Below are 27,977 nucleotides of genomic sequence, written 5' to 3'. Positions count from 1 at the left end.
TCTGGCTAATTGTTTATCAATTTTTGTTATCTTATCAAAGAACCAGCTTTTAGTTTTACTGGTCTTTGCTACTGTTTGCTTCATTTATTTTTAATTTATTTCTGATGTGATCTTTATGATTTCTTTCCTTCTGCTGACTTTGGGGGATTTTGTTCTTCTTTCTCTAATTGCTTTAGGTGTAAAAGTTAGATTGCTTATTTGAGATGTTTCTTGTTTCTTGAGGCAAGTTTCCTTCTTAGAACGGCTTTTGTTGCATCCCATAGGTCTTGGGTTGTCCTGTTTCATTGTAATTTGTTTCTAGGCATTTTTTGATTTCCTCTTTGTTTTCTTCAGTGATCTCTTGGTTATTTAGTAATGTATTGTTTAGCCTCCACGCGATTGTATTTTTTACAAATTTTTTCTTGTAATTGATATCTAGTCTCATAGTGTTGTGGTCAGAAAAGATACTTGATACGATTTCAATATTCTTAAATTTACCAAGGGTTGACTTGTGATACAAGATATGATCTATCCTGGAGAATGTTCCATGAGCAGTTGAGAAGAAAGTGTATTTTGGATGGAATGTCTTATAAATATCAATTAAGTCCATCTTCTTTAATGTATCATTTAAAGCTTGTGTTTCCTTAATTATTGTCATCTTGGATGATCTGTACAATGCTGAAATTGGGATTTAAAGTCCCCTACTATGATTGTGTTACTGTCAGTTTCTCCTTTTATGGGTGTTAGCATTTGCCTTATGTATTGAGGTACTCCTATGTGGCATGCATAAATATTTGCAATTGCTATATTTTCTTCTTGGATTCATCCCTTGATCATTATGCAGTGTCCATCCTTGTCTCTTGTAATATTCTTTATTTTAAAGTCTATTTTGTTTGATATGAGAATTGCTACTCCAGCTTTCTTTAGAGTTCCATTAGCGTGGATTATCTTTTTGCATCCCCTCACTTTCAGTCTGTATGTGTCCCTAGGTCTGAAGTGTGTCTTTGTACACAGCATGTATATGGGTCTTGTTTTTTTTTATCCATTCAGCCAGTCTATGTCTTTTGGTTGGAGCATTTAATCCATTTACATTTAAGGTAATTATCGATATGTATGTTCCTATTACCATTTTCTTAGTTGTTTTGGGTTTATTATTGTAGGTCTTTTCCTTCTCTTGTGTTTCCTGCCTAGAGCATTTCCTTTAGCATTTGTTGTAAAGCTGGTTTGGTGGTGCTGAATTCTCTTATCTTTTGCTTGTCTGTAAACATTTTAATTTCTCTGTCGAATCTGAATGAGACCCTTACTGGGTAGAGTAATGTTGGTTGTAGATTTTTCTCTTTCATCACTTTAATTATGTCCTGCCCCTCCCTTCTGGCTTGCAGAGTTTCTGCTGAAAGATCAGCTGTTAACGTTATCGGGATTCCCTTGTATGTTATTTGTTGTTTTTCCCTTGCTGCTTTTAATATTTTTTCTTTGTATTTAATTTTTGATAGTTTGATTGTTGTGTGTCTTGGCATGTTTTTCCTTGGATTTACCTTGTGTGGGACTCTCTGTGCTTCTTGGACTTGATTGACTATTTCCTTTCCCATGTTAAGGAAGTTTTCGACTATAATCTCTTCAAATATTTTCTCTGTCTTCTTTCCTTTTCTCTTCTTCTTCTGGGACCCCTATAATTTGAATGTTGGTGCATGTAATGTTGTTCCAGAGGTCTCTGAGGCCGTCCTCAATTCTTTTCATTATTTTTTCTTTATTCTGCTTTGTGGTAGTTATTTCCATTCTTTTATCTTCCAGGTCACTTATCCTTTCTTCTGCCTCAGTTATTCTGCTATTGAATCCTTCTAGAGAATTTTAAATTTAATTTATATTTTTGTTCATCATTGTTTGTTTGCTCTTTAGTTCTTCCAGGTCCTCATTAAACATTTCTTTTATTTTCTCCATTTTATTTCCAAGATTTTGGATCATCTCTACTATCATTACTCTGAATTCTTTTCCAGGTAGACTGCCTATTTCCTCTTCATTTGTTTGGTCTGTTGGGTTTTTACCTTGCTCCTTCATCTGTTGCATGTTTCTCTGTCTTCTCATTTTGCTTAACTTACTGTGTTTGTGGTCTCCTTTTTGCAGGCTACAGGTTCATAGTTCCCATTGTTTTTTGTGTCTGCTCCCAGTGGCTAAGGTTTGTTCAATGGGTTGTGTAGGCTTCCTGGTGGAGGGAACTGGTGCCTATTTTCTGGTGGATGAGGCTGCATTTTGTCTTTCTGTTGAGCCAGACCATGTCCGGTGGTTTGTTTTAGGGTGTCTGTGACTTTATTATGATTTTAGGCAGCCTTTCTGTTAATAGGTGGGGTTGTGTTCCTGTTTTGCTAGTTGTTTGGCATAGGGTGCCCATTATTGTAGCTTGGTGGTTGTTGAGTGGAGCTGGGTCTTAACATTGAGATGGATACCTCTGGGAGAGGTTTCACCATTTGATATTAAATGGAGTCAGACGGTCTCTGGTGGACCAATGTCCTGAACTCAACTCTCTCACCTCAGAGGCACAGGCCTGACACCTGGCTTGAGCACCAAGACCCTGTCAGCTACACAGCTCAAAAGAAAAGGGAGAAAAAATGAAATAAGAACAAAAAAAGTAAAATAAAATAATGTTATTAATAAATTAAAATATTATTAAAAATTTAAAGTAATTTGGTTTCCCTTGTGGCACAGTTGTTGAGAGTCTGCCTGCCAATGCAGGGGACATGGATTCATGTCCCGGTCTGGGAAGATCCCACATGCCATGGAGTGGCTGGGCCCGTGAGCCGTGGCTGCTGAGCTTGTGTGTCTGGAGCCTGTGCTTCACAATGGGAGAGGCCACAACAGTGAGAGGCCCGCATACCGCAAAAAGAAAAAAAAATAAAATAAAAATAATTAATAAAAAAGAAAGAAGATAGCAACCAAACCAAAAACCAAATACACCAATGATAGAAAGCAGTAAAATCTATACTAAAAAATCCCAAAAAAACAAAAAACAAAAAAATACAGACAGAGAGAACCCTAGGCATATGGTAAAAGCAAATCTATACAGACAAAATCACACAAAGTCCATCACCTCAATTTTGGGATGATTCATTGTCTATTCAGGTATTCCAGAGATGCAGGGTAGATCAAGTTGATTGTGGAGATTTATTCCACTTCGCCTGAGGCTGCTGGGAGAGATTTCCCTTTCACTTCTTTGTTCACAGTGTTCCTGGTGTTCAGCTTTGGATTTTGCCTCGTCTCTGTGTGTAGGTCACCTAAGGGCATCTTTTGGGAAGTCTGAGGTCTTCTGCCAGCATTCAGAAGTGTTCTTTAGGAGTTGTTCCACATGTAGATGTATTTCTGATGTATTTCTGGGGAGGAAGGTGATCTCCACATCTTACTCCTCTACCATCTTGAAGGTCTACACTCTTCCAATCTTAATCTGCTGAACGAGGAGGGTGAGCTTTTTTGAGAAAGTTCACCTGAGAGGTGCAAATGGTGGTCTGTGAATGTTTCTTCCAAGAGGTGATGGAGGGAGGCCTGGCTGGAGCACCGAGAATGCCTCCAGTGGGATTGTGGGAACCAGGGCTGCAGCATCAAGACCTGATGCTATACTTCTTAAGGCTACTTTATTTTATGTCATTTTCTCTCCATATACAGGGTCTTTTAATTTAAGTGGCATTCTCAATCTACTGATTTAAGGTATTTATAAGGATTAATTTACTAAGTACCTGTTATCACTGGTGAAACAGTGGTTATATTTACACTGGCAAAATGTGTCCTGCTATTTAAACTGGACAACATACTCATAGGATATAACTGGCTTTTCTTTCCTCTACATTGTCTAAAATGCATTTTGTCAAAGCCAACTTTGATTTCTAGCATCCAACATAAACCTCCAGGGCTATTCCTGTTGACAACAACAGAAAATCCACCACTGATTTTATCACTGTAAAGATGGCTACTTGCAATCACAGTAACCAAATATAAGAGAGCAGGAAACACCTGGGGTGAAATATTGGCTGATAATGTGGATCCTCAGTGTCTACCCATCCTTCAATGAACTACATCCAGATAGTATGATTTGGCAACAATGAAAGCAACAGTTTAGTGGAAGTAATGAAAACTCTGTCAACTACATTATTTTTTTTTCCCCACAATGTAGAAAATATGCCTGGCAGTTTTGCTGACAGTTCAATAATGCACTTCATTTTGCTACTATTCTCAATGACTTTCTCAGTTTCTTGTTTAATAAATTAATGCCAAAGTAAAACTTGGAGGTAAACAGATTTCAATTGAGTCTTTGTGATGTTAAATATCTGGGAATTTGGAAAATGTAAAATTATAAATAATTTGGTGGTCTTATTTTGTTTGACTACTTGGCACTGAATATTATAACAGCTTTCTGATGGGAAGAGAAACATTAAAGAATTCTCTTTGTGCATCCTCTACCATATTTGGGGAACATCTGAGGACATTTGGGGAAAGTGTCTGCCAAAGTTTTTTTATTTCTCCCAACTGGTCTTATATGTAATTCTCTAGATAAGAATTGAGGATATTGGGACTCAAAATTAATAATGTATCACTAATTTGCCAATCAGCAAACTTGGTTCTTTTGATTGTTGTGTGAGATTTAGTTTTTACTTGTTGAAAGACTTGCTCATTCAACCAGTGAGTAGAGGCTCTCATATACAACTGTCACATGTAATACCCACAGCCTTACTCAAGAGAGTAGGTACCCTAGCCCTTGCTTAATGCTCTTACTTCATAAAAAACAAAAAGGCATAAGAAGAAGAGGTGTTTAGCACATAGATATTAAATGTAAAGGATATTCATAAACATAGCCTTGATGAAAGTGCCACACTGTTTGTCCCACTAATAAAGATTACTCAGATTTTATTCTCACAATTCAAGGCAATGACAACAAAATCAGCTGCTTTACCTGTCATTCTCTTCTTTTATTACAATGCACTGAAGCTACCATGTGTACAAACCCAAGAAGCCATTATCTCAGAGACAAAGATGTGATACTAAGAATTAAATTCAATGTTAAATTTTAATTTCCTTGTTATTTTGTGAAATTGATAAAAAAATCTGTGAAAATATGTGGAAACACTTGTAAGGAGTTTTTTTGAAAGAAAAAGTGTAATAGCAATGTATGTTAAATGGTAGATTTTATTATTGTTGTAGGTCGTACATTCCAAAAATGGTCACAACAATATCTCCCCTGTGCTCTTCTTACCCGGTAACTGTGCCATTCCTCCCAATGAGAGTTAGGTCTGAGTTGCCTTCTTTTATATCTGAGTAGGCTCCTGATTGTGGCAGAAGTTACAATATATCACTTTCAAGGCTGGTCATAAAAGAATATACAGTTTTCACCTTCAACATTTTTTATGGGGGTCTTGAAACATAGGCTCTATGCCATGAGGAACTCAAGCACCACAGAATTGGCCCTTGTGGAGAAGAACCAAAGATCACACTTGGCATTCCTAGCAGAGGTTCCAGCCATCAACCAGCAATCACCAGATTGGTGGTGAGCCTCTAGACAATTCCAGCCCTCGGCTGACAAATTACCTCCAGCCTTTCTTTCACCCCAGCTGATGTTGCATGGAGTGGATGGGTCTTAGTGGGACCTGTCTAAATTACAATTGGGGTGATTTGTTTCACAGTAATAGGTAACTGGCACAAGTATCTTCATTTTTCAGATGACACAATGGAAGTTCATAAAGGATAGGGGATTTTCACTCATGACACAGAGCTAGACCCCAAATTCTGTCCACTCTCTATAGTATTAAAAACAAATTGTTCTTGAATAACTATTTGATGGAATTAATGTTGGTCTTTAAGGGTAATTGTTTACTCTCAGATTCACCTACAGATCTTTAACACTTATATCTCTATTGGGAAATTGCAAGTTCATGGTTAAGACATTTCCGTGGCTTTTAGAATAATCAAAAAATGCTTTCAGACCACCATTTTAATGAACCAATATCTTCTCAAGTTTCAAGTCATTCACACATTCATCTGGTCTAGATCTTCTTTTGCCCTCATTTCCTAGGATATCTGCTTGAATTATGGCATCATTGAGTTGAAGAAATAAATGCTGAAGACCTGATTAACTATACTGGTATTAGAAAGAAACAGTAGACATACAAATAGAACAGGAACTACTTAGCATCTCATTTGTACTTTCCTTATGCACTCTGATTCCACTTATATTTGATTTCCTTTCTAATACTGTTCAAATTGCAAAATGTAACCTTGCAGAACATTTACTGCTCTGCTTTGTTCTTTGTCTAATCATTCCAGATATTATTACAGGAGAACAGGGAGTGCTACTGAAGTGTTTCCCACAGGTCTTAAAGACTAAAGGTTAAATGTCATCCTAGAACTTACAAAGGCAAGAATTACACTCTGTGCACCTCCCCTCGCCCCTCTGTCAGACTGTTCATAGGCATTACACTCAGAAAGTAATTTCTTAGAAAGTCATTTATTGCAGATCTTCATTTTGTTCTTGTGTGTCAGCTAATAATTAGCACTAATTTGATGTATGCAACTGTAGTGAGTAAATCAAAGGCTCTTGTAACACTACAAGTAAGATAGATGTGAAAGCATGTGAGGAAGACTTTTCAATTACCAAATTAAGGTATAAACACTAGATGAATTCTCTTACAGTTGTTACTTGTTTCACTACTGAGATATTGAGAAGCCCTCTTTGCAGTGCTCTAGACCTTTGCTTAAAGACACTTGTTCAGAAAGATGAGTTGAATAGCAAAGATCAATAAAACTAAAAGACAGTTCTTTGAGAAGATAAACAAAATTGATAAACCATTAGCCAGACTCATCAAGAAAAAAATGGAGAAGACTCAAATTAATAGAATTAGAAGTGAAAAAGGAGAAGTAACAACTGAAACTGCAGAAATACAAAGGGTCATGAAAGATTACTACAAGCAACTATATACCAATAAAATGGACAACCTGGAAGACGTGGACAAATTCTTAGAAAAGCACAAGCTTCTGAGACTGAACCAGAAAGACATAGAAAATATAAACAGACCAATCACAAGCACTGAAATTGAGACTGTGATTAAAAATCTTGCAACAAACAAATGCCCAGGACTAGATGGATCCACAGGTGAATTCTATCAAACATTTAGAGAAGAGGTAACATTTATCCCCCTCAACTTCTTCCCAAATATAGCAGAGGAACACTCTCAAACTCACTCTATGAGGCCACCATCACCCTGATACCAAAACCAGACAAAGATGTCAGAAAGATGGAAAATTACAGGCCAATATCACTGATGAATATAGATGCAAAAATCCTCAACAAAATACTAGCAAACAGAATCCAACAGCACATTAAAAGGATCAAGTGGGTTATATCCCAGGAATGCAAGGATTCTTCAATACATGCAAATCAACCAGTGGGATACACCATATTAACAAATTGAAAGATGAAAACCATATGATCATCTCAGTAGATGCAGAAAAAGCTTTCAATAACATTCAACACCCATATGATAAAAACCCTCCACAAAGTAGGCATAGGCGGAACATACTTCAACATAATAAAGCTGTATATGACAAACCCACAGTCAACATCATTCTCAATGGTGAAAAACTGAAACCATTTCCTCTAAGATCAGGAACAAGACAAGGTTGCCCACTCTCACCACTATTATTCAACATAGTTTTGGAAGTTTTAGCCACAGCAATTAGAGAAGAAAAAGAAATAAAAGGAATACAAATTGGAAAAGAAGAAGTAAAGCTGTCACTGTTTGCAGATGACATGATACTATACATAGAGAAAGCTGAAGATACTATACATCCAGAAAACTACTAGAGCTAATCAATGAATTTGGTAAAGTACAGGGTACTAAATTAATGCATAGAAATCTCTTGCCTTCTTATACCCTAATGATGAAAAATCTGAAAGGTAAATTAAGAAAACACTCTGATTTACCATTGCAACAAAAAGAAAAAAATACCTAGGAATAAACCTACCTAAGGAGACAAAAGACCTGTGTGCAGAAAACTATAAGACACTGATGAAAGAAGTTAAATATACTACAAACAGATGGAGAGATATACCATGTTCTTGGATTGGAAGAATCAACATTGTGAAAATGACTATACTACCCAAAGCAATCAACAGATTCAATACAATCTCTATCAAACTACCAATGGCATTTTTCACAGAAGTAGAACAAAAAATTTCACAATTTTTATGGAAACACAAAAGACCCCGAATAACCAAAACAATATTGAGAAAGAAAAGAAAAATGGAGCTGGAGGAATCAAGCTCCCAGACTTCAGACTATACTACAAAGCTACAGCAATCAGGACAGTATGGTACTGGCACAAAAACAGAAATAGAGATCAATGGAACAGGATAGAAGGCCCAGAGATAAACCCACACACATATGGTCACCTTATTTTTGATAAAGGAGGCAAGGATATACAATGGAGAAATGACAGCCTCTTCAATAAACGGTGCTGGGAAAACTGAACTGCTACATTTAAAAGAATGAAATTAGAACACTCCCTAACACCATACACAAAAATAAACTCAAAATGGATTAAAGACCCAAATATAAGTCCAGACACTATAAAAGTTTTAGAGGAAAACATAGGCAGAACACTCTATGACATAAATCACAGCAAGATCCTTTTTGACCCACATCCTAGAGAAATGGAAATAAAAACAAAAATAAACAAATGGGACCTAATGAAACTTAAAACCTTTTGCACAGCAAAGGAAAACATGAACAAGATGAAAAGACTACCCTCAGAATGGGAGAAAATATTTGCATATGAAGCAACTGACCAAGGAATAATCTCCAAAATTTACAAGAAGCTCATGCAGCTCAGTATCAAATAAACAAACAACCCAATCCAAAAATGGGAAGATCTAAATAGACATTTCTCCAAGGAAGATATACAGGTTGCCAACAAACACATGAAAGAATGCTCAACATCGCTAATCATTAGAGAAATGCAAATCAAAACTACAATGAGGTATCACCTCACACCAGTCAGAATGGCCATCATCAAAAAATCTACAAACAATAAATGCTGGAGAGGGTGTGGAGAAAAGGGAACCCTCTTGCACTGTTGGTAGGAATGTAAATTAATGGAGCCACTATGGAGAACAGTATGGAGATTCTTTATAAAACTGAAAATAGAACTACTATATGACCCAGCTATCTCACTACTGGGCATATACCCTGAGAAAACCATAATTCAAAAAGAGTCATGTACCACAATGTTCATTACAGCTCTATTTACAATAGTGAGGACATGGAAGCAACCTAAGTGGCCACTGAGAGATGAATGGATAAAGAAGATATGGCACATATATACAATGGAATATTACTCAGCCATAAAAAGAAACAAAATTGAGTTATTTGTAGTGCGGTGAATGGATGTAGAGTCTGTCATACAGAGTGAAGTAAATCAGAAAGAGAAAAACATATACCATATGCTAACACATATATATGGAATGTAAAAAAAGAAAAAAGTTTCTGAAAAACCTAGGGGCAGGACAGGAATAAAGATGCACACGTGGAGAATGGACTTGAGGACACGGGGAGGGGGAAGGGTAAGCTGGGATGAAGTGAGAGAGTGGCATGGACATATATACACTACCAAATGTAAAATAGACAGCTAGTGGGAAACAGCTGTACAGCACAAGGAGGTCAGCTCGGTGCTTTGTGACCACCTAGAGGGGTGGGATAGGGAGGGTGGGAGGGAGGGAGACGCAAGAAGGAAGAGATATGGGAACATATGTATATGTATAACTGATTCACTTTGTTATAAAGCAGAAACTAACACAACACTGTAAAGCAATTATACTCCAATAAAGATGTTAAAAAAAAAGAAAAAGTCCTCACAAGTGATTTTTATTCTAATTCCCTCATGCCACCCCTTTGAGGACCGTTCACTCAAATGCTGCCTTCAACCCCAGTATTCTAGTCTCTCTTTCCTTCCATGTATCAGATACTACCTGGATGATTCCATCAGTTTCTTCAGCTAGACATGTTAGTGATGCTCTTATGAGCATCTCTGACTGAGATGTGAATATGTAACTTCAAATTAGACATTACCTCTTTGAGAGACACACAGGTCCATCAAACTCAGCAGGTTTAAAAGTGAAATTAAGACCCTCTTCTGGAAGGAGTCTAACCCTATGCATATTCAAGTAGAAAGGAATTTACAAAAAGGATACAACAAAAAACACATGGGCATCCAGGGACAAATGCTAAAGTGGAGTTAATAGACAGGGATTGGACTGGAAATTCAGGAATCAGGCTTCTCTCTCTGAGTGACTATAATTCTACATTGTTATTCCTATCTGTCCAGTCTCTGATGCTCTTTTTCTATTCATACTAGCCTTCTCAGTGGCATTATTGCTTCATATTACTCTTGGTATTGGTTTTTCGCATATATATTTTAAGATGTTCTTAGCTATTTTAAAACATACTTACTCAGTTTGCCTTACAATCTATGGAAAATTTTGTTATTTTATGGTAAAGAAATAAGAAGGTAGGGTTGGTTAATTCAGCACTTCAATGACCTCATTAGAACTCAAGCTATTTCTGTATCTCTACTCAGTCATCTTGCTGGGTCTTCTTTTATCCTTAGACTAGCTCCCTCTTTGGTCACAAGATGGCTGCCGAAATTCCAGGCATCCAGTGGAAGAAGAGAGATTTATTTAGTTCTTTTCAAAAATGAGGGAAACTTCCAAAGAAGATTCCAGTCAGACTTCACCACTATTTTGATTAAATCTGGTTCCATGTGCATCCCTAAAACAATTACTAGCAAGCAGGAGTAGATTTTCCAATATTTATCTATAATTAGAAGATAGTGAGGGAATTAGATGGAGTATCCATTGGGTGGGTAACCAAAAATGTATGTCTGTCAAGGCCTGAAGCCAAATTTAGCCCCAGTGCTGAATGATCATCCTCCAGTTGTCGCTTGGATCCCAACAATACACCTGTTCTTATTTAATACCATTCTTAACCTCTTTCACTTTATCCCATCTTCTTTTCAAACGCATCAAGAGAATTTCCATCTCAGGGCCATCCTGTTTATTTCTTGCTTCCTTCAGATCTTTGCTAAAATGTTATCTCCTCAAATAGTTCCCTATTGTTAACCATCCAGTGTAAACTTAGCACCCTACACAGAGAACAGAGTAGTGGTTACCAGAGGGGAATGAGGGGGAAGGCAAAATGGTTAAAAGTGGTCAACCGTACAGTGATGAATGGAAACTATATTTTTGGTGGTGAACATGCTGTAGGGTATATAGAAGTAGAAATATAATGTTGTACACATGAAACATGTAATGTTATAAGTCAGTGTTACCTCAATAAAACTAAACCTAAAAACTTTTAAAAATTAGCACACTAGCACTTTCCATCCCTTTACTTATCTTTATTTTTCTTCGTAGTTCTTATCACTATTTGACATTATATATACATTTATAGTTTATCTGATTTTCCACTAGAATATGACTTCAATAAGGCAAAGTTTTTTCATTGTTGTTAATTGCTATATGAACAGTGCCTAGAATATTTTCTGGCACATAGTTAATAATGTTCAATAAGTATATTTCATGTCTAAAAGAGAGATTTCTCAGTTTCTTAATCCCAAATTCTAGGGAGGAAGAGTCTTACTGGCTAAAATGTGTTAGATCCATTCAACTGTGGACTTTGGGAAGGATCATGAGCTTCAAAGATACAGTGACCACTTTGCTCTAGAGAGTACAAGTTAATACCTGTTGTTCTGTAGTGATTATTAACAGGCTCCTATATTCATTCTCTAATGTGCTCCAATTTAGATTATAAATTATATGATCACCCTAGCACAAGGAATGTTCCTTCCAGATACTATGAAACAAAGGCTGTTTTCTAAAAAAGGAATGTGGGTGGGAAGCAATGATTAATATATCTAATATTTTCCCCCAACACTGCTTCTCCACTGCAATTCTCTATCCAAAAACCTCACCACCAATCACCCAGATGGACAAACCATAAAACTATTCTCTGCTGAGATTTTCAATTCTCTCTTAAGGACGTGCCATCCTCATTTAATTGATAATGAACTTTTTAAAGATGTACCTCTTTATCCTCTCATAACTACCTCCCCTTTTGCCTCCCCAGCACTAATATTTGGGCTCAGACACTGTCTCCTGAAATGCTGTAATATTTGTATTTCTTTTTATTTAACAAATGGTTATTTAGCACCTTACTATGTTACAGATCCTGTTCAAAGGGCTCTACAAACATTGAAATGTTTTAATCATCATAACCCCATGAGGTAGGCATTATTTTTATTATCATTATTTCCTGTAAAAGTGAAAGAACTGAGGCAGAAAGAGGTTGCAGTGCCACACTGCAGCGAGAGAGTAAGGGTTAGGCCCAGGCAGTCAACCTCAGGAATGGGGGCTCAGGCCCTGTGCTGTGCTGCCGTAACAGAGATCTTTGCCAATGATTTCACTTCTTTCCACTCATACCAAAGGAACAAACGTCCTTAGCGTAGTATGCAAGGGCTTTTGAATCTAACTTTGCCTTCTACCACAGTCTTACCTCACCATGACAACATTGTTTCACCTCTTACTAAACCTATGCTGAAAAGCTACCTTTCCCCAAATGAGCCTTGCATGTTCATGTCTCTTTTCCTTTGCTCATAGCTCTCATTCTACCCAGAATGTTACAATGCCTGCAATGTCCAATCTAGCAAACACCGGTGCAACCTTTAAGCTTCAGTTTATATCAACTCCTCTGTGAAGCTTTCCTCCTATTCTAATTTGTCTCCTCTCTGTTTCCACAGTGTCTTATATCAATAACATTGTTTCACTTCTTGAATACAGGGTTCATACCTTTGTTATTTCTGAATATATTTTTATTGAATAAAGAAAAGAAATCAAAAAACAGTAGGGAGGGGTTATAAAAGAGGAGTTCTAGTGGTGGAAGGAGTGTCCGGAGAGAGGTCAAAGTAAAATATATCTCACTGAGACACAGAGAGATAGCTAGGAATATACATTTACTTCCATTTTCTACAATGGGGTTTGGCAAACTATGACCAGTGGACCAACTCCAGCCTGCCACCTATTTTTGTTAATAAGGCTTTATTGGAATGCAGCCATGCCCATTCATTTCTGCATCGTCTGTGCTCCTTTCATGCTACAACCACAGATTTGAGTAGTTGCGACAGATACCATATGTCCTGCAAAGCTGAAAATATTGAATATCTGGTCTTTTATAGAAAAATAGTTTGCAACCCCAGTTCTATAATAGAATGTTCAGTGACTGTCATGCAAAGACTATATGATGATGTTCCATTTGTCAATCTAGACCTGCTGCTACAGGGTAAGTCTAGAGATGAGCATCCCTACAGGAAGAGGAAGATGGATACCAGCACAACTTGAAATCATCATTTCTAATTTCATCCAAACATGATTGAATTTATCTCTTACCCTCCTGCAGCATAGGACATACCCATGTCCCTTTGAGGGCTGTGGCCCAGACTAAACTAGGGCATTCATGAAGACATAGAGACACTTAACTATACATACCTAAGTTAGGTTTGGAGATGGCTTACTTTAATGAGGAAAACCTTTAGTCTTGTAAGTGCTTCACCCTGATACTGATTGAAATGTACAAGATGTGAAATGAGCTCCCCAACCCACCCACCAAGCTCCACTAAGTGGGAATTTTGAAGGAAACAAATAACTGAGAACACTCTTCAAAACCCAGGAGAAAGAAGTGGGATTAATAAAGGAGAGGCAGAGTGGCTGGGAGTCTTAGGGAAGACAGTCATACTGGAAAAGAGAGGTGGGAACCAGGGAAGGACTTTCCTACATGCTGAAGTTAAGTTAATAAGGATCCCTACACTTCCTGAGGGGAAAAAACACATTTGCCTTGTTTTCTGGGGTTTTGATGTGCACTTAGTTTTCTAGCTGTAATGGATTGTCCCTTCCCATCCTTCCCAATATCAAGGGAACAACTAAGGGGCTTAATACGGCTTTGAATTTTTAACCTCAAAGCTGTGTCAGTAAAATGGTAATCAGTTTTACATGGGGGAAAGTATCTTCTGCAAATGGAATCAGAAAGAGACTAGATCTCTTGTTCCAGTCCATGCTACCATTCCTTGGCCATTTTCCCAGGCCCTGGAACAAATTAGAAGAAAACAACACTGTATTTGGCATCCCAGGAGAGTGTGTTCACTTTCAGTTCTACAGGTATTTGTGTGTGTGAGATAACATTTGGACATACTTGGGCAATGCTGGCAGGTCTTTACAAAAGCAGATGTTGTGTGAACCATTTTGGACTACTCACCAGTAAAAGGGGCAGGCAAGCAGAACAGTGCCATTCTTTGCCTGGAATTTGGCAAAAAAGAGAAAACAAATGCAGTTTTGACATCTGTTCCTGTTCTTTTTTTTTATAGCTTAGCTCTGCCAGCTAAGCAGGCCTGATCAGGCATAATTGATAAATTATTAGAGGTAACTTGACAAGGAGGCCAATGAAAACTATTAAGAAGAAAAAGGATAAATGAAATGATTCATGTTTGTCAGGTCTTTTGATGAATAAAACTAAAGGGGCAAGACAATCTTAAAAAATTAGTATTGTTTTAGGAAAACTCCTGTAACATCATGGTGACTAAAACATAAATAACTTTGTTTTTCTTTATTGCCTCCCACAAGTTACTGGGAGAAGACTGAAAAGTTAAATTCTTCATATCATGGAATAATAACAGATGCAATTTATTGAACACACTGAAAGGTACCATATAATCTCCAAATCCATAACAGAAATTATTACCATTTTAGAGAATGGAGAACAAATGCCCAGAGAGTGTCACACAACAGATCAAATGGCAGTGGCAGTGTATGAAAGATGCTTTAAAGGTGACTTTTCAGCTGACAAACTGCTCCCATGTACCTGTCTATTTTGACAGACATGGCTTGGTGGCAAGAGATTGGACCTTGACACTGGAGAGTTTAAATCCTGCCTTTGCTACATTGTAGCTGGTGGAATTGATTTAGTTATTTAACTTTGAAATTCAGTTTTCTTGGCTTCAAATGGACAAGAAAAATCTATATCACTGGGATTTATTGTGAATTAAGTGAGGAAATATTTATCAAATGCCTTAGAAATAGTAGACACCCTGTAACAACTGTCTTTTTTTTCCTTTCTCATTGAATAACACCTTTTGTACCCAGCTCAAACTAACATTCAGAGAAGACAAATAGTTGTACTTAGTGTTTTGTGGTATAGTTTTAAAAATTGTCTTAATCTGCTGTACTTAATAGAAGATCTTTAAAATAAAAATTTTTGTTTGTACAGGTTACATTAGCCAATCTTACTACTAGTTATGTTACCACCCTAGTATCCTAAAGTAGATCAGAATTTCCAAACCATCTTGCTTTCTTTTTTTTTTTAACAAGACTATGTTTTATTAACAGGCTTAACTTTTTTTTTCAGTTATGCTCATTTATTTATTTATTTTTTAACATCTTTATTGAAGTATAATGGCTTTACAGTGGTGTGTTAGTTTCTGCTTTATAACAAAGTGAATCAGCTATACATATACATATATCAGCATGTCCCCTCCCTCTTGCATCTCCCTCCCACCCTCCCTATCCCACCTCTCTAGGTGGTCACAAAGCATCGAGCTGATCTCCCTGCGCTATGCGGCTGTTTCCTACTAGCTATCTATTTTACATTTGGTAGTATATATAAGTCCATGCCACTCTCTCACTTCATCTCAGCTTACCCTTCCCCATCCCCATGTCCTCAAGTCCATTCTCTACGTCTGTGTCTTTATTCCTGTCCTGCCCCTAGGTTCTTCAGAACCTTTTTTTTTTTTTAATATTCCATATATATGTGTTAGCATATGGTATTTGTTTTTCTCTTTCTGAGTTACTTCACTCTGTATGACAGATTCTAGGTCCATCCACCTCCACTTGTGGGGACCTTTTTTCAAAAACACATGATGCAACCCACTGGGGAATTCTGGCCTACTCCTGGGCATCGTGGAGATAAACAAGAAACTGGTAGGCAGAGGGAGTAGATCAAGATACCGAGAAGAAAAAAAACAAAACGTAGAAGAAGCACTCTATCCCTCTTAATTCTTTCATCTGAAGCAGAGAAATTTCCATAGTTTATGAATTCTATTTATTTGAATTATAGTTGATTTACAATATTATATTAGTTTCAGGTGTACAGCAGAGCCATTCAATATTTTTATAGATTATACTCCTTTTAAAGTTATTATAAAATATTGGCTATATTCCCTGTGTTGTACAATATATCCTTGTAGCTTATTTATTTTAAACATAGGGTTTGTACTTCTTAACTCCCTACTCCTATCTTGCTCCTCCCCACTTCCTTTCCCCACTGGTAACCACTATTTTTTCTTTATATCTGTGAGTTTATCTCGGTTTTGTCATATTCATTACTTTGTTTTATTTTTTAGATTCCACATATAAGTAATATCATACAGTATTTTTCTTTCTCTAATATATTTCACTAAGCATGATATACACCAGGTCCATCCATGTTGTTGCAAATTGAAATTTTTTATTCTTTTTATGGCTGAGTAATATTCCATTGCAAAATTATACCACATCGTCTTTATCCATTCATCTGTTGATAAATGCTTAGGTTGTTTCCATATCTTGGCTATTTTAAATAATGCTGCTATAAACATTGAGGTGTATCTAGTTTTTCAAATTAATGTTTTCATTTCTTTGGATATATAGCCAGGAGTGGAATTGCTGAAGCATATGGTAGTTCTATTTTTAGCTTTTTTGAGGAAACTCCATACTATTTTCAATAGTGGCTGCACCAATTTACATTCCCACCAACAGTGTACTAAGGTTCCCTTTTTCCTACATCTTCACCAACATTTGTTATTTGTGGTCATTTTGAAGAGAGTTGTCTGACAGGTGTCAGATGACATCTCATTGAGGTTTTGATTTGTAGTCCTCTCTGATGATTCACAACTTTGAAAATCTTTTCATGTTCATGTTGCCAATCTGTATGGCTTCCTTGGAAAGATGTCTATACAGTTTTTAATTGGGGTTTTCATTTCTTTGATCATGAGTTGTATTGAGCTGTTTAGGTGTTTTAGCTATTAAAATCTTATTAGTCATATAATTTACAAATATTTTCTCCCATTGGGTAGGTTGTCTCTTGTTTTTTGATTTCCTTTACTGTGTAAAACCTTTTAAGTTTAATTAGTCCCACTTGTTTAATTTTGCTTTTGATTTCTTTGCCTGAGGAGACAGATCCAAAATGCATTGCTATGATATGTCAAAGAGTGTTCTGTCTATGTTTTCTTCAAGGAGTTTTATGGTCTCCAGTTTTAAATTTAGGTCTTTAATCCATTTTGAATTTATTTTTGTAAATGGTGGAAGAAAATATTCTAATTTCAACCTTTTACATGTAGCTGTCCAGTCTTCCCAGAACCACTTACTGAAGTGACTATCTTTTCCCTATTGTATATTCTTGCTTTCTTTGTTGTAGATTAATCAACCATAAGTGTGTGAGTTTATTTTGGGACTCCTGATTCTATTCCATTGGTCTCTGTGTCTATTTTTGTACCAATACCATACTGTTTTTTTTTTTTATTAGTTAGTTAATTTATTTATTTTTGGCTGCATTGGGTCTTCGTTGCTGTGCACAGGCTTTCTCTAATTACGGTGAGTGGGGGCTACCCTTCACTGCAGTGGCTTCTCTTGTTGCAGATCACGGGCTCTAGGTGTGTGGGCTTCAGTAGTAATGGCATGCAGGCTCAGTAGTTGTGGCTCATGGGCTCTAGAGCACAGGGTCAGTAGTTTTGGTGCACGGGCTTAGTTGCTCTGTGGCACATGGGATATTCTGGACCAGGGATTGAACCCATGTCCCCTGCATTGGCTGGTGGATTCTTAACCACTGTGCCATCAGGGAAGTCCCCATACTGTTTTGATTATGGTAGCATTGCAATATGGTCTGAATACAGGAAGCATGGTACCTCCAGCTTTGTTCTTTTTTCTCAAGATTGCTTTGGCTATTCAAGTTTTTTTTTTTGTGGTTCCATATACATTTTAGGATTTTTTGCTCTAGTTCTATGAAAAATGCCATTGGCAATTTTGTAGGGATTGCATTAAATCTGTAGATTGCTTGGGGTACTATGGATATTTTAACAATATTAATTCTTCCAATTCAAGAACATGAATTACCTTTTCATTTCTTTGTGTCATCTTCAATTTCCCTCATCAATGGTTTATAGTTTTCAGTGATGGATCTTTTACCCCCTCAGTTAAGTTTATTCCTAGGTATTTTATTCTTTTGGATGTGATTTTAAATGGGACTATTTTCTTGCTTTGTCTTTTTTTTTTTTAAGTGTATAGAAAAACAACAGACTTCTGTGTATTAATCTTGTATCCTGCAACTTTACTGAATTCATTTGTTAGTTCTAATAGTTTTTTGGTGGAGACTTCAGAGTTTTCGCCATATAGCATCATGTCATCTGCAAATAGTGACAGCTTTACTTCTTCCCTTCCAATTTGGATGGATTTTTTTTTTCTTGTCTGATATCTATGGCTAGGAATTCCAAAACCATATTAAATAGAAATGTTGAGAGTTGGCATCTTTGTCTTTTTCCTAATTTTAGAGGAAAAGGTTTCAGCTTTTCACTATTGGGTATGATGTTAGCTGTGGGTCTTTCATAAATGGTCTTTTTTATGTTGAGATATGTTCACTCTTTATGCACTTTGTTGAGAGTTTTTATCATGAATGTATGTTCAATTTTATCAAATGCTTTTTCTGCACCTATTGAGAAAGTCTATTTTGCCTGATATGGATATTGCTACCCCAACCTCTTTTCATTTCCATTTGCATTAAATATCTTTTTCTATCCCCTCACTTTCAGTCTGGGGTATCTTTAGTTCTGAAGTCAGTCTCTGGGAAGCAGCGTATAGATGAGTGTCTTTTTTTTATTCAATCAGCCACCATATGTCTTTGAATTGGAGAATTTAGTCCATTAACATTTAAAGGGATTATTGATAAGTATGTAGTTATTGCCATTTTGTTACTTGTTTTCTGGTCATTTTTGTAGTTCTTCTCTGTTATTTTCTTCTTTTAGTTTCTTCCCTTGTGACTTGATTATTTTCTTTAGTGTTTCACTTGTGTTTTTTTCTTTCTCTCTAGGAAGAAAAAACAAGTACCTTCAGTCCCCGACAACTATGTGCTGTCAGTAATGGCTGCCTTCATCCTTGTGGGGAGCTGCACCAGAGCTAGAGAGACCAGAGTGGGAGCTCAGCACAGGTCAGGGAGCATGAAGGGTTAGCCATGGGAAGCAGGCCAGAACCCCAGGCAGTTTCAACCTGCTTCCATTGCCTTGTTTCTGGGAGTAAGAAAGTGTGTGTGTGCTCTTCATGAGCAGAGTCTAGATTTCTTACAGTCCTCCTGTAAGTCCCACTGATTTTCAAACCAGCTAAGGATCCTTGTCTTCCTGGGTTTGGACACCAGGAGTGGTGTGCCCAATATGTGGTTCAAACCCTTCACTACCCAGGGAGGATCCCCATGCCCATAATATCTCCTTCTCTTCTATGTCCCCTCCTAGGGGCACAGTTTCTGATCTGATTGCTTCTCTTCCCTTCATACTCAACTCTATGTGAATCTTTCTTTACAGCCATAGTTGTAGAAGAGTCTTTTGCCACTCTCCAGTTTGTTTTCAGTGAGAACTGCTCCACATGAAGATGCATTTTTTTTTTTCTTTGCAGTATGCGGGCCTCTCACTGCTGTGGCCTCTCCCATTGTGGAGCACAGGCTCTGGATGCACAGGCTCAGTGACCATGGCTCATGGGCCCAGCCGCTCCATGGCATGTGAGATCTTCCTGGACTGGGGCACAAACCCATGTCCCCTGCATCGGCAGGCAGACTCTCAACGACTGTGCCACCAGGGAAGCCCTGAAGATGCATTTTTGATGTGTTCATTGGGGAAGGTGAGCTCAACATCCTCCTTCTCTGCCATCTTGAGCTCTTCCCTCTGAGTTTATGGATTCTTATAATAAATTGCCTTGGTAAGCTTTGGGGTAGGTGGGGTTTCATCCAGAATATTCCCTGTACAGACTCAGCTCTTCAGCACAGCCAGAGAGATCCACCTGTTAGTTGTGGGCTCCCTGCTCACACCACCCGTGTGCAGCTCAAATCTCTTATCTCAAGAGTTGGTGCTAGAACCATATAAGGAGGGGATGTATTTCTAAATCCCTTAGAAAATAACACTGGAAGTAATTGGGTCTTGGATTTCAGTAAAGCTTACTGGTTTGATCTGTAAAAGTATATTTTCTCCCCAGCCCCCAACCCATTGCCTTATTTTCTCTTCATGTTGGAAAATGATTTTTCATCTTATTTCCTACCTTGTCCCATTAAGGCTTGTGCTGATTTCACAAATAAGGAAGAAAAGAAAAATCTCTATATTTGTTTTCTTGCTGCTACGTAAATATTGATCTTCAGAAATTTATGAAGGATTGTCTGAGCCCTCCTAGGAAGTCTGAATCAATTGAATTTGTGGCTTTTCTTCTTGTTGCTTTGTTTGAGTCATCAGGAATAAGTATGTTTGTTATTTTTGATTGTTATTTTTAAAATAACAATAACACTTTTTCTTGAGGCTTGATTTGCTGCTACAGAGGATGTCACAACAGCTTTAAAAGTTCCCAAGCAGCCATTGCTGTCTCTAAGTATTTTACAGAAGTTCTGTGAAATCCAGCTTTCTCAGTATGCTCAGCACACGTTCATTACTATGATTCACTCTCTATAACAAATTTATAAATACTCAAGTTAATGGAAAACTCTTAAGTAAAAATAGTTCCATAGATGTTTTTAAAAGTTCTCTGAGATTCTAGAAAGCTTATATGAAAAGCTCCTTCCTACCTACATGCCCAGAAGGGACATTGACTCCTACAGGGAGAGTCAATGCTTCTCAGAAAAATTCTGAGAAAGATTAATAACTTCAGCTTGCTCTATGAAGCAAAATAACACCTTGCCGTGTCTCCCCAATTATTTTCTGCTTTGGTTTCTTTTATAGAAAATGCTAATATTGGTTCTCACTTCTTATGATATATACAAACTTGATGATGATTTAAAGCAGTATTATGGTTAAGTAATATTCCATTGTATGTATATAACACATCTACTTTATCCATTCATCTATTAATGGCACTTGGGTTGCTTCCATATCTTAGCTATTTTAAATAATGCTGTAATGAACATAGGGTTGCATATATCTTTTGGAATTAATATTTTTGTTTTCTTTAGATAAGTACGAAGTAGTGGAATTGCTGAATCATATGGTAGTTTTATTCTTAACTTTCTGAGAAATCTCCATACAATTTCCATAGTAGCTGAACTAATTTTTACATTCCTACCAACAATGTACAAGTGTTCCCTTTTCTACACATCCTCACCAATGTTTGTTATTTGTTATCATTTGGATAATAGCCATTCTGATTAGTGTAAGGTGATATCTCATTAAGGTTTTTATTTGCATTTACTTGATGATTAGTGATGTTGAGCATCTTTTTATGTGCTTGTTAGAAATCTGTATGTCTTCCTTGGAAAAATGTCTTCAGACACTCTGCACATTTTTAAATTGGGTTGTTTGCTTTATTGATGTTGAATTTTATGAGTTCTTTGTATATTTTGGATATTAAACCTTATCAGATATATCATTTGCAAATATCTTCTCCCATTCAGTAAGTGGCTTTTTCATTTTGTTGAGTTTCCTTTATTGTGCAAAAGCTTTATAGCTTAGGTTATTTGTTTATTTTGTTTTTATTTCCCTTGCCTGAGGGGATACATCCAAAAATTATTACAAACACTGATGTCAAAGAGTGTACTGCTGTAGATTTCTTCTGGAAGTCTTATGGTTTCAGGTCTTATATTTAAGTCTTTAAGTTATTTCAAATTTATTTTTGAGCATGGTGTGAGAGAGTAGTCCAGTATGATTCTTTTGCATGTAGCTGACCAGCATGTAGCACCATTTATTGAAAGGACTGTCTTTTACCTTTTGTATATTATTGTTTCCCTTGTCATATATTAATTGCCCCTATATGTGTGGGTATATATCTGAGCTCTCTATTCTGTTGCATTTATATATGTATCTGTTTTTGTTCCAATATCATACTTTTTTAAAGACTGTAGCTTTGTAGTATAGTTTGAAATTTGGGAGTGTCATACCTCCAGCTTTGTTCTTCTTTCTCAAGACTGTATTGGGGTTTTTTGAGTTTCCATACAAATTTTAGAATTATTTTCTCTAGTTCTGTGACAAATACCATTGGTATTTTGATATGGATTGCATTGAATCTGTAGATTGTGTTGGGTAGTATGGTCATATTAACATAATTAATTCTTTCAGTTCTTAAACATGGTATACCTTTCCATCTGTTTGTGTTATCTTCAACTTCTTTCATCAGTGTCTTACAGTTTTCTGAGTATAGTCTTTTACCTCCTCAGATTTATCCCCAGGTATTTTATCCTTCTTGACATAATCGTAACTGGGATTGCTTTTTTGATTTCTCTTGCAATAGTTCATTATTAGTGTATAGAAATGCAACAGATTTCTGTATATTAATATTGTATCTTGCAAGTTAGATAAATTAGTTGATGAGCTCTAGTAGTTTTTTTGTAGTGTCTTTAGGAATTTCTATATATAGTATCAAGTCATTTGCAAACAATGACAGTTTTACTTCTTCCTTTCCAATTTGGGTTCATTTCATTTCTTTTTTTTTTTTTTGTCTGATTGCTGGTGATAGGACTTCCAGTAATATGTTACATAAAAGTAGTGAGAGTGAGTATCCTTGTCTTGTTCCTGATTTTAGAGGAAATGCTTTCCTCTTTTTATCATTGAGTATGATCTTAGCTGTGGGCTTATCATATGTGGCCTTTATTATGTTTAAGTATGTTCCCTCCTTAAGTATGTGGAGAGTTTTTTAATATCATAAATGGATGTTGAATTTTGTCAAATGCTTTTTCTGCATCTATCAAGATTATCATATGATTTTTATTCTTCAATTTATTAAAACGTTTTATCAGATTGAATGATTTGTGGATGTTGAATCATCTTTACATCTCTGGGATAAATCCTACTCAATCATGGTGTATGATCCTTTTAATGTATTGTTGTATTCAGTTTGCTAATAATTTGTTAAGGATTTCTGCACCTGTGTTCATCAGTGATATTGGCTTGTAATTTTCTTTTTCTTTTGATATCCTTGATTGATTTTGCTATCATCGTGATGCTGGCCTTGTAGAATGAGTTCAGAAGTGTTTCTTTTGCAGTTTTGGGGGAATAGTTTGAGAAACTAGGTGTTAACACTTCTCTAAATGTTTGGTAGAATCCACATGTGAAGCCATCTGGTCCTGGACTTTTGATTGTTGGGAGTTCTTTATTATTACTGATTCAATGTAATTGCTGGTAATTGGTCTCATATTTTCTGTTTTTCCTGGTTCAATTTGGCAGATTGTACATTACTAGGAATTTGTCAATTTCTTCTAGGTTGTCCATTTTACTGGAGTCTTATTCTTTGTACTAATCTCTTATGACCTTTTGTATTTCTGTGGTATTGGTTTTAACTTCTCCTATTTCATTCCTGATTTTATTGATTTAGACCTGCTTTCTTTATTCCTTGACTAGTCTGGCTAAATATTTATCAATTTTGTTTCTTGGTTAGTTAGGAACTAAACTAACTCTGGGTTTTATTTGTTCTTCTCTTTCTAGTTACTTTAGCTACATGGTTAGATTGTTCACCTGACATTTTTCTTGTTTCCTGAGCTAGGCTTGTATTGCTATAAACTTCCCTCTTAGAACTGCTTTTGCTGGGTCCAATAGATTTTGAACTGTTGTATTTTCATTTTTTGTGTCTCTAGGAATTTTCTTATTTTATCAGAGATCCATTGGTTGTTTAGTAGCATATTTTTTAGCCTGTGTTTTCTTTTTTTTTTTTTTCAGTTTTTTTTCCTGTAGTTGATTTCCATTCATATAGCATTGTGGTTAAAAAAGAAAAAAAGGATGTTTGACATGATTTTAATGTTTAAAAAATTTACTGAGACTTGTTTCGTGGCCTAGCATGTGATCTATCCTGGAGAACATTCCATGTGTACTTAAATATTCCATGTGTTTATTCTGCTCCTTTAGGATAGACTATTCTATATGTATATCTTAAGTTCAAATGATCTAATGTGTGGCTTAAGGTCAATGTTTTCTTATTGATTTGTCTTGATGATCTCTCCATTGATAGAAGTGGGGTTTTAAATTCCCCTATTACTATTCTGTTATTGTCAATTTTTACCTTTATGTCTGTTAATATTTGTCTATGTATAGATGCTCCTGTGTTGGGTGCATATGTATTTACAATTGTTATATCTTCTTGGGTTGATCCCTTGATCATTATGTCTTTCTTTTTCTCTTTGGTTTAAAGTCTCTTGTGTCTGAAATAAGTATGGTTACTCCAGCTTTCTTTTGATTTCCATTTGCATGGAACACATTTCTTCATCATCTTACTTTTAGTCTGTATATGTATTTTGATCTGAAGTGAGTGACATCTCTATGTACTTTGGAGCATATAGTCCATTTACATCTAAAGTAATTATTAATAGATATGTAGTTATAGTCATTGTGCTACATGTTTTGGTGTTGTTTTCTAGGGTTTTTTGTTTCTTTCTTTTGTCTTCTTTCCTTGTGATTTGATGATTACTTTTAGTGCTAATTTTGGATTTCTTTCCTTTTTTGTTGTGTGTATCTATTATAGATTTTTGGTTTGTGTTTTATAAATATATAACACACACCTCATATATATGCGGTTATTTTAAGTTGCTGATCTCTTAGTTTCAAACACATTTTAAGAACCCTGCCCTCTTCATTTACTGTGTTTGATATTATGTATCTTTTTGTTTTGTTTATGTCTTAACTAGTTGTTGAATATATAGACGATATAACTCCTTTGGTCTTTTAATCTTCCTACTTGCTTTGTACCTGGTAGATTTCCTACTTTTACTATATATTTGCCTTTACCAGTAAGCTTTTTCCTTTTGTGATTTTCATGTGTCTAGCTGTGGCCTTTTCCTTTTTTGCTTAGAGAATTCCCTTTAACATTTCTTGTGAAGCTGGTTTGGTGGTGCTGAAGTCTTCTGGCTTTTGCTTGTCTGTAAAACTTTTGATATCTCCATCTAATCTGAATGAAATCCTTGCCTGGTAAAGTATTCTTGGTTGTAGTTTTTTAACTTTCATCACTTTAAATATACTGTGCCACTCCCTTCTGGTCTGTAGAGTTTCTGTTGAAAAGTCAGCTGATAGTCTTATGGGAGTCTCCCTGTATGTAACTTGTTGCTTTTCTCTTACTGCTTTTTTTATTCTTTGTTCATTTTAAATTTTTACCATTTTAATTACAATGTGTCTTGGTGTGGTCCTCTTTGGGTTGGTTCTCTTTTGGAATCTCTGTGCTTCCTGGATCTGGATGTCTGCTTCCTTTCCCAAATTAGGGAATTTTTTAGCTATTATGTCTTCAAATATGTTCTCTGCCTTTTTTTCTCTCTATTCTCCTTCTGGGACCCTTATAATGTGAATGTTAGTATGCTTGATGTTGTCTCAGAGGTCTCTTTAACAGTCTTCTTTTCCTTTTACTCTTTTTTCTGTTCAGCTTCAGTGATTTCCACTAATCCATCTTCTAGCTCTCTGATCTGTCCTCTGTATCACCTAATTTAATGTTGACTCCTTCTAGTGTATTTTTTATTTCAGTTATTGTATTCTTCAGTTCTTTTTTTATATTTTATAACTCTTTGTTAAAGTTCTCATGGTGTTCATCCATTCTTTTGTCCAATTCTTTGAGCATCTTTACAATTATTACTTTGAACTCTTTCTCAAGTAGATTGCTTATCTTCACTTCAAGTACTTCTTCTCCTGGGGTTTTATCTTGTTCCTTACTTTGGAACATATTCCTCTGTTGCTTAATTTTGTCTAATACACCTTTTTTTCCTCTATGTATTTGGTAGGTTGGTTATTTTTTCCAATCTTTGGGAATTGGCCTTTGTAGGATATGTCCTATGAGTCCCAGCAGCACACTTCCCTCCTGTCATGAATTATATGTTCTAGGAGTGCCTCTTATTTGGGCTTCTGTTTTGGCTGGCTGACTGTGGTGGGCAGTCTAATAGGCATGGTTGGTCTCTGATCTGGTGGGTTGTCAGGCCCCACCTTGTGCAGAGCCTACCAGCCACTAGTGGGCCAGGTCACAAAGTGGCTGTCTGCAGATCCCTGGGGGTCCTGCAGCTGCTGCTGGCCCACTGGTGGGCAGAGTTGGTTTCTGAGGTGGGTGGTGTGGGGCCAGTGTTCCTGGATCTAGTGTCAGCCTGCTGGTAGGTGGGGATAGTTGCTGACATGCTTGGCTATGTGGCCCAGGGTGTCCCAAAGCTGATACTGGTCCACTGATGAGTGGGGCTTGACCCCAAGGTTACTTGTTGAGAGGTCCACAGTGCTTTGGAGCTAATTTCACATGCTGGTGGGCAGGGCTGTGGCCAAGAATGTGTGTAGGCTACTGCTGGTTCACTAGTGGGTGGAGCTAGGTACCAGGGTCTCTGCCTGCAGAAATCTGGGGATCCCAAAGCTGGCGTTGGCTGACTAGTGGATGTAGCCAGATCCTAGAGCCACTGGCTGAGGTTCCAAAAATGTCCCAGAGTTGGTGTTGGCCTGCTGGTGGAGAGAGTCAGGGCCCAGGGATTCTTGGGTCTGTTGAAAATCTGCTAGTTGGTGGGCTAGTTCCTGACATGGCAGGTTATGGGGCTGAGGTGGTCCAGGGGCTGGTGTCCACCCACTATGGCAGGCCAGGGTTGCTGCCTGCTCAGTAATGGGTGAAGCTGGGTCCTGGCATCTCTGGCTGCAGGACCCAGGGATGCTAGATATGATTCCTGCTGACTGGTGGGCATGGCTGGGGCTCAGGAGGCCCCAGCATTAGTACTAGCTCATTGGTAAGCATAGCTGTGTCTCACTGTTTCTGGCTGCAGAGGCCTGGGTGTCGTGGAGGTAGTGTGATGGCCTACTGGTGTGGGGGTCCAGGGATCAGGGATTGCAAGACTGGTGCCTACTCAGTAATGGCTGAGGCTGGTCTTGGGACTAATGCCAGTCCACTGGTGGGCAGAACTGGGTCCCAAGCCCTCTCACTGTAGGGCCCTGGTGGATGGGGTGGGGTGTCTGGGACTAGTGCTTGTAAAATGGGGTATGGATTCATGTCCTGGACCCTCTGGTGGACAGGGCTGGGTCCTGGGGTGGCTGTGGTCTCAGAGGGTTTTAAGACAGCAGACCTGCTGGTGGGTGAGGCTGTGTCTCCTCCTGGCTAGTTGCTTGGTCTGAGATGTTCCAGTACTGGTGTTAACAGGCTGCTGGGTAAGGCTGAGTCCTGGTGTTAATAGGCTAGAGGGAGGATTCCAAAATGGCCTTTGCTAGCACCAGTGTCCTCATTGTAGAACAAGATCCCCAAAATGGCTGCCAGCAGTGTCTATGTACCCAGGGTGAGCTCCAGTTGCCTCCTGTCTCTTCGGAGGCTCTTCAAGATTAGCAGGTGAGTCCAAATCAGCCTCCTTTCAAATTACTACTTCTTCCTTGTGTCCCAGAGCATGTGAGATCTTGTGTGAGACCTTTAGTAATGGAGTCCCTTAAACATGGCTTTTCAAAAAATTTTTTAATTTTTATTAGGCAAGAACACGAATTCAGGGAGGAACCAAGATGGTGGAGTAGAAGTACATGCTCTCACTCCCTCTTGTGAGAACACCAGAATCAAAACTAGCTGTTGGACAATCATCGACAGGAAAACACTGGAACTCAACAAAAAATATACCCCACATCCAAAGACAAAGGAGAAGCCACAAAGAGAACGTAGGAGGGGTGCAATCACAGTAAATCAAATCCAATAACTGCTGGGTGGGTGACTCACAGACTGGAGAACACTTATACCACAGAAGTCCACCAAC

Source organism: Monodon monoceros, unplaced genomic scaffold, assembly GCF_005190385.1.
Source record: "Monodon monoceros isolate NGI ecotype Baffin Bay Population unplaced genomic scaffold, NGI_Narwhal_1 Super_Scaffold_14, whole genome shotgun sequence".
Lineage (NCBI taxonomy): Eukaryota > Metazoa > Chordata > Mammalia > Artiodactyla > Monodontidae > Monodon > Monodon monoceros.
Note: the sequence above shows the minus strand (reverse complement) of the source record.